Genomic DNA, 11,053 nt, shown 5'->3' on the forward strand with positions numbered 1-11,053 from the left:
CTCTTTCTGTCTGTCTGGCGAGCGCACGCGCCCTATAGCGAAAAAAATCTCTCCAAAAAAAATAAAATAAAATAAAATAAAATAATGACAATAAATAAAATTAAAATAATTCTTTTTGTCAAAAAAGGAGGAGGGGGAGCCTGCAGGTGATGTGGCAGTTAAGGCAGTTGAACTCCCACATGGCTGACTGTGGTTTGAGTCCTGGACCTGGCAGCTTGCTTTCTCACTTGCTTTCTCTCTCTCTGTCTCTCTCTGGCCAACTTCAAAAAAATAAAATAAAATAATGACAAAAAATAAAATTAAAACGATTCTTAAAAAAAAGAATGCCATAATATTTTTGATTTTTATCTCTTGGCAAATACTATTTATGATCTGAACTTTTACAGAAAAACCTTAATAATCCTTGCAATAAAGAAAGGAGATTTGTCAGGGCAACAGTGGAGTAGAGATTAAAGCAGCTGGATCTTATGTAGTTGACTGTGGTTCAAGATCGGGACCTGTTGGCTTGAAAATCATGCTGTGGGGACCAGCAGATGGCATAATGGTTATGCCACTGGACTCCCATGTAGTCAACTGCGGTTCAAGTCCCAGACTCAGTGACTTAAAACTCACATGGGGGTGGGGTGGGGACCAGCAGTTAGCATAATGGCTATGTCGCTGGACTCCCACGTGGTCAACCGTGGTTTGAGTCCCGGACCCGGTGACTTAAAACTCACGCTGGGTGCGTGTGCATGCGGGCCCAAGATCCTGAGAGGAGAATGGAGGAGAAGGGATTGCGGCGTGACCATCCCCCCTGGGGGGTGATTTCTCGCTTTCTGTCTCTCTGTCTCTGTCTGGAGAGAGCACATGCCCTACAGCAAAAACCTCTCAAAAAAAAAGAAAACAAGAAACTCACACCGGGTGCATGTGTGTGCATGTCCAAAATCCCAAGAGGAGGATGGAGGAGAAGGGATTGCAGCAAGGCCACACACTTTGGGGGGTGATTTATCAATTTCTGTCTCCGGTGAGAGCACGCACCCAGTGGCCTTAATCTTAATTTCGTCCCAAAGTTCCCACCTTTTGACCCCATAAATGGACCAAGTTTTCATCCTCTTAATCCTGCTTTACAAATCACTCAGTTTTAGGTATTTTATGTTAATAGTGAGAAAATGGACTAGAACTCCTCACAACAGCCCTTATGAGGTAAATATTATTCCCTTTTCGTCTTTTCTTTCTTTTTAAAACAAAATTTGAGAGAGGGCACATGCACTCACCAGAGGGAGAGAGAGAGGGAAAGGGAGAAAGCCACCTTCCCATGGGGTGTGGTTACACCACAGTCCTTTCTTCATTTCTCCATCTTCTCGGATTTTGACACACACACACGCACACACACACACGCCTGGCATGTTTCTCAAGCCACCACGTACAGGACTCGAACTACATAGTTGGCCATGTTGGATCCAGCTCCCTTAACCACCAGGCGACAGGCTGGCCCTCCTTTTTTTTCTTATTTATGACCTAGGCCCATGGAACTGGAATTCAAACTCAGGTTTCTCAAAGTTTTAAAATATCCAGATATTCTTAACTATGTTTTCACCACAATGGAACACAAACATATATAAAGACTCATATTTATAAAAACTAAATAAAGGCAGACTTTTAAAAAGATATAAAACAGGGGAATGGCTGCTGGCGTGGTGGTTAAGGGTGCTGGATTCTCACTGTGGTTCGAGTCCTAGACCTGGAGGCTTGTTTTCTCACTTTACAACTCTGTCTCTCACTCTGTCCCTCTCTGATCAAATTAAAATAATAATAATAATTAAATAAATAAATAAGTAAAATGTAAATAAAATAATTCTTTTAAAAAACAGAGTATGTCTGTCCACCAACTTCTTACCTATGATATTAAAATGTAGCTAAAGAAGGGCAACTTCCCAGTAGACAGGATGGATAAAAACACCTTTCAGTGTGGTCTTAGGACCTATGAGGTAAAAAAAAAAATTTTCAGTTAGATACGGAGTTTGACATTTTAAAGATTATGAATTAAAAGAAATTTTTCACAAGTAAAACTGTAATTAAATGATGGTAATTCAAAAATTATTCCATATTGCACAATGATCAATACTACCAATTATGAAAATTCTATACAGGATATATTCCAATTTTCTCTACATATGTTTTAAGCATTCACGTTTTCAATAACAAATTTTTTTAACTTTATTTATTTATTTCTACTTGGAGAAAATGATAAGAGACGGCCAACAGAATCTTCATGCTATGATCCACCCCCAGCCTTAACCGGTCAGGGTCATAGGTACACGTACAAGCCAAGTATGTCCAGGAAGACCTCAGGATGCAAATCCAGGACCTTCCCATGTGACTTCAGCATTGTGGGGCATTACATTACTGCTGTGCTTCTGTGGCTGGCCTCAATAATTTTTTTAATCAATTTCCATTTATTATATCATGTAGAACAACAGCACAGAAAGTTTGAAAGTCAGATATATACCAGAATATCTAAAACATACAGACTTTGTCTTTTCCAGTCTGGGCATTTTGTGAGTCAATAATAATTTAAGGTATGTGAGTTTAAAAAACAAAACAACAAAACGAAACTAAACCACAGAGCTGATTTTGTTCTCATACGGTCATATCACAAGAGAAAAAAATAGAAAAAAAAAAAGAAGAAGAAGAAAGTTCTAGATACTCCCCCACCCTGGGTCCACTGCCCTACGACCCCATCCCTGCTGACTAGGCAGGTTCTGGCTAAATCCTTCTCTTCTATTTCTCCTGCAGGCAGTAGGGCAGAATAGGGTAGCAATTTCTTTCCTTTTTCATGCCCCTTGCCAGCATGCCTGTTCTGTATACATGCACTCTGTCCTCACACAATTTTACCAATATTTTAGGCACCCATTTTATGCCTAGTTCTTCCCTCAAAGAATTTACAATATGGTGACGTGCATGTAAATAATTCTAGTCCGACACAAAGTGAACCAGTGGTAGCAATGCAAGGTTCAAAAACCCATTTTGGGAGCCACTGGGTGGTGTAGTGGTTAAGGTGCTGGACTCCCAACATGGACAACCAGAGTTCAAGTCCCAGACCCAGAGGCTTGAAATTCCTGTTGGGTGCACGTGCATGTATGCCCAAAATCCCAGGAGGCGAATGGAGTAGAAGGGGGTTGCAGTTTGGCCATCCTGTCTGGAGTGTGATTTCTCGTTTTCTCTCTCTGTGTATCTCTGGTGAGCACACACGCCCTATGGCCAAAATCTCTAAAAAAGAAATAAAAAATATATCCATTTTGTAAAAGGGAAAAGTCTCAAAAGACTTCAAGAAATATTAACTCTTTCTTAGGGAAGCCAGAAAGGCAGTTCTTTTGTTTTTCCTACAAAATCAGGAAATGCTTAGGTCTCACAGAAATTTCTTTTTTCCGTAGGGTGTGTGTGCTTGCCAGACAGAGAGACAAAAAAAGAAAAAGTTAAGCCATCAGCCATCAGGAGATGTCCACACTGCATTCCCTTCTCCTTTACTCTCCTCAGGATTTGGGGTACACACACACACACACACACACACACACACACACACACACACATGCAGCCAGCATGACTGTCAAGCCACTGGGTTTGGGACTGGAATGGCCAAGATGGCCATGGTGGGATCCAGCACCTTAACCTCCATGCCACCTTCTGACCCCTCATAGAAATGATTTCCAGGTACCAGTTTACTAAAAACAAAATTCAATCCATCACATTAAAATATATATTTTCACATTTAAGCTTCTTATTCCTGTCTAGTTGTCTTAATAAAAGCCTAAAGTGACTTCTTTCATACCTATAACTCAGATTTTCCATCTATGGGATGCATTAAGAGACACATCTGAACAAAAATATAGAACACATATGTATTTCCAAAACATTTCCAGGGAAGGTTGGTTCAGGATAGCAGGGTAGTTTAACATAAGATTCTCCATTTGAATAAACCCACATTCATCTTCTTTTTTATGGCCCTTTTTTTTTTTAAAAAAAAGAATGATTTTATTTAGCTTTATTTATTTATTTTAATTTGATCAGAGAAGGGGGAGAGAGAGAGAAAGTGAGAAAGCAAGCCGCCACGTCTGGGACTTGAGCCAGGGTCAGCCATGTGGGAGTCTAGTGCCCATAACCACCATGCCACCTGCCGGCCTCAACCCATATCCATTTTTGATAATCACTTGAAAATATATATAGAAATGCTATAATAAAACTAAAAAAAATGGTCTAATTTAAAAGGATCACAATATATGGTCTATTTTATAAGAATCACAACTTTTTTTAAAAAGTTGATTTATTTTATTCTCACATGTGGGATCTGGGTCTGCCAGAAACATGTCAGGCACGAGTAAGTTCCCAGGATCTGACACGCTGGGTACTGAAGGAAGGGGATCACAGTATGATCACAGCCCAATAGGGTCCTCATTGCTCTCTCTCTGTCTCTCTCTCTTCTCCTCTCATGTACACATGCACACACTCTATCATGAATAGAGAAACACAATTTAAAAAATAATTTTAAATAACTTGAAAATGACTACTGATATGAAAAAATTAGTATTATACAGGGACCAGCAGATGGCATAATGGTTATGTCACTGGACTTCCATGTAGTCGACCATGGTTTGAGTCCCAGACCCAGTGCCTTAGAACTCACACCATCACTGGACTCCCACGTAGTCGACCACGATTTGAGTCTCAGACCCAGTGGCTTAAAATGTATACCAGGCACAGGTGTGTGTATGCCCGAGATCCAGAGAGGATAATGGAGGAGAAGGGACTGCAGTGTGGCCATCCACCCCGGGGGTCATTTCTTGTTTTCTGTCTTTCTGTCTTTGTCTGTCTCTCCAGTGAGCACATGCACACTATAACAAAATCTGCCCCAGGGGCCCAAACCACCCATAAAAAAAAAAAAAAAAAAAAAAAACCAAAAAACAAAAACCCTCTACCAAAAAAAAAAATCATACAAATGAAAATAATAGTTCTCATTCCTCTGCATGAAGCATTCATTGTACTATAGGGCTTTATTTTCTCAAAGCCACTAAAACATCCCACATGGGCTCACAAAGCAAAATAGAAGATCTGACATCAGTATTGTCTTGTAGACACTTCACTTAATACCGAGTACCTGTACCAAGCAGCTGAGCCTCACCCAAAGACATACATAGAATGATCTAATGAGAAGACTGTTGGACACAGAATCAGAAGACAGCAGTTAGGGCCCTGGTTCTGCTATTTCTTGAGAGTGTGTCATAAGCAAGTTAAATCTCTCTGAGCCTCAATTTCCTCATTTGAAAATACTGATAATAATACCCGCTTCCCTCAGGTCCTTATGTAGATTAGTGGTGGCATGTGTGAAGGTGCATTGACAACTATAAAGTTTTTTCTTTTTTTTGGAGAGGTTTTCGCTATAGGGCGCGTGCACTCGCCAGACAGACAGAGACATAGAGACAGAAAGCGAGAAATCACCCTCCCCAGGGGGGATGGTCACACCGCAATCCCTTCTCCTCCATCTCCTCTCGGGATCTTGGGCACGCACGCACACGCGCCCAGCGTGAGATTTAAGCCACCGGGTCTGGGACGCGAACCGTGGTCGACTACGTGGGAGTCCAGCGACATAGCCATTACGCTAACTGCTGGTCCCGACAACTATAAAGTATTACACAGCAACGTCAAATCCTTAATGAAAGAAAACGGGGAATAAATGAATGCCTAAGTAATTGTGAGAGGCTGTCTTAGTATGTCATTAGTTCTACTAAAAGCCTTTTCAATGGGATACATGAAAAGTTATCTCATCTTCTCTGTAATTATTACTATGGAGTACACTGTCTCCCTTATATAAAAAAAATTATAAGCCTTTAATGAAAGTAATTTAAAAAGCATAGGCCTTAAGAAAATCTGCCAGTTACTTTTTACCCATGACTTGATGCGGCGCCTTTCTAAGACCAGTCTCTTTTCTTTCCTTCTTTCTTTCTTTTTTTTTTTTGGGAGACGTTTTTGCTATTAGGTGCGTGCCCTTGTCAGAAAGACAGAGAGATACAGAGAGACAGAAAGCGAGAAATCACCCCCCAGGGGGGATGGTCACGCCGCAATCCCTTCTCCTCCATTCTCCTCTTGGGATCTTGGGCACGCACGCACACGCGCCCGGCGTGAGTTTAAGCCACCGGGTCTGGGACACGAACCGCGGTCGACTACATGGGAGTCCAGCGACATAGCCATTACGCTAAAGGCCAGTTTCTAAACACAACCTGAAGAGCAGACAGCAGCTATTTAAAATAAAATGCAGATTTTACTTGAAAGGTTTAGAGGTCACATTACAAAACAGCTAACAGTTTCCTGACATGGTCTCATTCCTCCTAATTTGCACACCTTTTTCACGAGCAAGAAAAAGAAAACGGGAAGAGAGAAAAAGTGAATATTACTTGCTGACTAAAAATGTAACCCCAACTTCACAGTAAGTGATCGACAAGCAAAAGGAAAGCCTGACTTTGAAATATGTCCTTTACCCCGTCTGTCTTCCCTCCAAAGTGACCTCTATTAAAATGACCCAAAAGAGAAACTGATATTTAAAGAAACAGGAATATACGTTCCATCTGTTTAAATTCTGAATTCTCTCATCTGCAAAGCACTTTGATCTGTCCCAAATTCTGGGGCCACTCTGTCTCCTCCGATTGCCTCCTTTTGTGGTGTCAAGAGACAACAGAAAAAAAAAAAAAAAGAAAAGAAAAAGTCCTCTCTCCCTAAACATCTGAGACAGGGGAAAACAGATTTTCAAATAAGGGAATAAAACAAAGGTGAACAAAACCTTGTTTGTTTGTTTGTTTTTTGCCATAAAAGGCTACGGTGTATGCCTGGGTATGAATTCAGGGCGTCGCCCATAGAAGAATCTTTCTGCCTATGAAGTCATCCCTAATTACAGAGCTTGACTAACAATACGGCAATTATGAAACCACTCCACCAGCTCCCTTAACTAGACATAAACCCTGAACACAAATCTCTGTTGAGAGAGGCGCACCTACTACTACCTGAAACTATTACTCAAATTCTGAAAAGTACTGAAGGGAGAAGAGGCGAGGCTGTTTTCACCTCCTAAGGCACTCCCTCAGCCGGGAGGGCTGCAGAATGAATACTCTACCTATCTGTGCCACTCGGCAGCACGTGGGGCAGGAGGCAGGGCCCGCACACTGAGAAACTCAGCTGTGGATAATCAACTTCGGTTGTGCACGTTATCGATTCTTCCCTGAAACTGAAAGGCAACTAAAGGATGAAAACAGGGACATTCATCACAGACTCTATTCCTACACTGAGTAAATAGAATTGGGAAAGAGAAACGGATTGCTTCAATCTGAGATTGGGCAACACATACTTAAACTCTACGCCGAAGAAGAAGAAAGCAACGAAGGCTGGATGAAACTTGGAAGAATACATTATTTTTCTAGAACTGAAAAAAAAAATACAGCAAGGTAGCTGCCATTATGTGAGAACACGTCAAGAGTACTCGACAAAAAAGAGGTGTTTGTCACCTTTCTCCATCCCAAACAGGCCATGCGTGGGAACGCCCACACTACATACCTAGCTGAAGCAACAGAAGCCACCACCCTGCCTCCTGCCTTCTGCCTCCTGCCTCCTCCCTCCTTAGGGAAGTCAACAGCCCAGGTTAAATGGGCGTGCAGCACTCTGTGGGCTCAGGCTCACCTACGTGTACTATGATTACTCAAACTCCAGCTTCGTGTTTCCTAATGTCTTTAGAATATTTCAGCTTGAACGTCCACCACGTTCTCTCCCTTGTTCATTTATATTTAACGAGCTTTCATCGAAGCCTGGGTATGTACCAGGCACTGTGTTGGGTGTTCTAAGATACAGCTTATTAGGACCCCGCATTCCCCTTTCCATAGAAGAATGTAAACTCTAGTAGGAAAAATAGATGGAAAAATGGTGACATAATATTAGTGCCATCACGCTATTATACTCGTATATACCGAGCAGTGGGTGCCAGGGAACGTTTTCCAAGAGGGTGACTTTTGAACTCTGTCTTACAGCATGGTAAGAATTTCTGTGATGGGTATCTCTGGTAAGAGTATTCTAGGCAGAGATAGGAAGAGATAATACTAGGAGCAGGAGAAGGACAGTATGGCTGGAGCACTGTGCCTAGGGTTAGGGTGCGACTACAGCAGAAGCTCAAAGTCCAGCTTAGAAGTGGTTGAGGGAGGAGGAAAATCAGTGAGAGGATTCACGTTAGGAAAGTAAGTGCCTACAATCGAATTTCTTGCTTCATTATATCCCTTTTTATTCTCAGTTCTCTTCTGCCAAACCAGGTCTCATTTATTATTAATTTTTTTTGAGAGGTTTTTGCTATAGGGCGTGTGTGCTCGCCAGAAAGACAAAGAGACAGAGCGAAAGAAAGCGAAAAATCACCCCCCAGGGGGGATGGCCACGCCACAATCCCTTCTCCTCTATTCTCCTCTCGGGATCTTGGGCACGCACGCACATGTGCCCGGTGTGATTTTAAGCAATCGGGTCCAGGGCTTGAACTGCAGTCGACTACATGGGAGTTCAGCAACATAGCCATTGCACTAACTGCTGGTCCCTTTATTATTAATTTTTTATCTCTAGAGGGTACATACAATCACCAGCGAGAAGGAGAGGGAGAAAGCGCTCTCTCTCATGGCGCAGGGTCACTCCACAATCCCTTCTCCTCTATTTCTCCTTCTGGAATTTTGGGCAGGCATGCACATGTACCCAGTGTTTCTCAAGCCACTGGGTCTAGGGCTGGAACTGTGAGGTTGGCCATGTGAAATCTAGCTGCCTGAACCATGAGGCGGTGGAGCTGGCCCATGTTTCAGTTTCCACTTCCCCACCTTCCTCAATCTCTGGATGTATATTAAAATAAAAATGTATTTAATTTAATTTTATTATTATTGTTACTTTAAAAATTTGCTACAAGGCATGTGCGCTCACCAGAGAGACACAGATTAAGAGAGAGAGAAAGTGAGAAAGCAAGCTGCCAGGTCTAAGACTCGAACCACAGTAGGCCATGTGGGAGTCCAGTACCCAACCACCATACCACCCACTGGGCCTGCCTGGTGTATGAATTAAACTCCAGCTGGGCCAAAAAGAACAAAGCTGGGGGCAATCGCCAAGTCCTCTGGATTCTTCCTTTGCAGTCTCTGGGATTCTTCCATCATATCCCTTTTATCACTTCATATGAGGCCTACTCCAGAAGCCTTTTAGCTGATCTGTGTGTTGTCTCGTTTCCTTCCAGTGTAATCTTTCCACTGCTCATTTCCTGAAGAGCGGACCTTATGATACATTCCATATGAAAGGCAGGCCCAACTTTTTAGCACAGCATTCAAAGCTTACTTGTTTGTGTTAACAGCTGCCTGTCTTTCCAATCTTACATCCCATTTCTTTTTCCCTTGAATCCCACATTTTCAAGGTACCTGACCCTCCACCAGGCTATGCGTTTCCCCATGCCATTCCCTCCCACTATGGCTCTATCCAGTGCAATGTTCCTCACCCATCTCCTATCTGCTGTTCAAAAGCATCTTTCAGGAAGTCTCTCCTGACCGTTCCCACCCCTGATAAAGTTTCTCACTTCCCAGTTCCCTGCCAGACCTGTGTGTTTTCTTCTGTTATAGCAGTCCTGGATTCTCTCAGAGAGCTCCAATTTCTTTTTTTAAAGAGTTATTCATTGAATTTTATTTATTTATTATTATTTTTAAACTTGACCAGAGATTGAGAAAAAGAGATGGAAAGTGAGAAAGCAAGCCACCAGGTCCAGGACTCGAACCACAGTCAGCCATGTGGGAGTCCAGCACCTACACCACCATGCCACCTGTCAGCCCCAACAGCTCCAATTTTTTAATAACCTTGTTGCACTGTCAGAATATGTGTACCAACTTTTGATTTGAAAAATCTAGTCGCCAGGCCAGCCTGTGGCTTGGTGGTTAACAGAGCCAGATCCTACATGGTCCACAACACAGTTTGAGTCCCAGACCCAGAAGCTTGAAAAATATACTAGGCATGTGTGCGTGGGTGCCCAAAATTCCAAAAAGAGGGAGAAGTGAAGGAGAGGGGATTGCAGTGTGACCATCGTCTACGGGTGGGTGCTTTCTCTCCCTTTCTCTTTACAGAGTGCATGCTCCCTCTGACCAAAAAATCTAGTCACCACAGGATAGCATTTAATACTATTACAGATAGCCCTTTGATGGTTGGGACTGTATTTATCCTCTTTTCCCCAGCCCCTCTCACAATGCCTGCATAGAGTAGATAATAATAATAATTAACATAACATAATAATGTATCGTTGTAGGTTTCTATTATAGCAATCAACTGTTATGGAGGGCTTATTATTTAACATCGACTACGCTAAATGCTTGACATATATTATGGAAATGATTTCTCAGAAAAACTCTATGAACCAGATAATATGGTGATTTCCATTTTACAGGAAAGCAAATAGCCTTAGAGAAGTTGAGTAATGCACACACAGTCACGCAGCTAGAAAGAAGCAAATCAGGTCTCAAACCCAGGCCTATCCTGATACCAAAGTCAGTATTCTCAACCAGTATCTGCTACAGCCTTCTAAACAACAGCTACATGAAAGAATTCGTTTCCCCTCGAAAGTTTGGACTCCTTTCTGTGCTCCCTATAGCTCCTGGTATAATACATGGGCACACTTCATTCTCATTGTTCGTCTTTGGAATAAAAATGAGGACCTAACTACAGTGGCATAAGCGGGACAGTGACACTGTGTGGTGGCTGAGACCACATGGGAGGCCCAGGTTCATTTTCTAGCCACCCCAAACAGCCCTTCACGACAGTATGTGCCCGTGATCCCGGCTAACTGGGTGGCTGGGGAAGGAGGATCAGGAGGACATGGTGAAGCTCTATCAAAAATGCTTCTTCATTAGCCAGTCAATTAAATGGGGCGGGGGTAGGCATAGAAAGCAATCATGGATATCAGAGACAATGGGAGGAGGGTTGGACAGGGCAGAGGGTTAGGGATAGGGAATCAAGGATGGCAAAAAAAAAAAAAAAAAGAAAAAAC

The 11,053-nt window shown here is 42.4% G+C and overlaps 1 protein-coding gene across 1 annotated transcript in view; it reads right to left on the reverse strand.

Moving 5' to 3' along the window:
* PLS3 (plastin 3) overlaps positions 1 to 11,053 on the reverse strand; it is a gene marked incomplete in the record, with an annotated part of 72,858 nt that overhangs the window by 53,760 nt on the left and 8,045 nt on the right. The window contains 1 exon segment of the mRNA XM_027767047.1: positions 1,877 to 1,960.

This window comes from Tupaia chinensis, unplaced genomic scaffold (genome assembly GCF_000334495.1).
Source record: "Tupaia chinensis unplaced genomic scaffold, TupChi_1.0 Scaffold143886_1, whole genome shotgun sequence".
Lineage (NCBI taxonomy): Eukaryota > Metazoa > Chordata > Mammalia > Scandentia > Tupaiidae > Tupaia > Tupaia belangeri.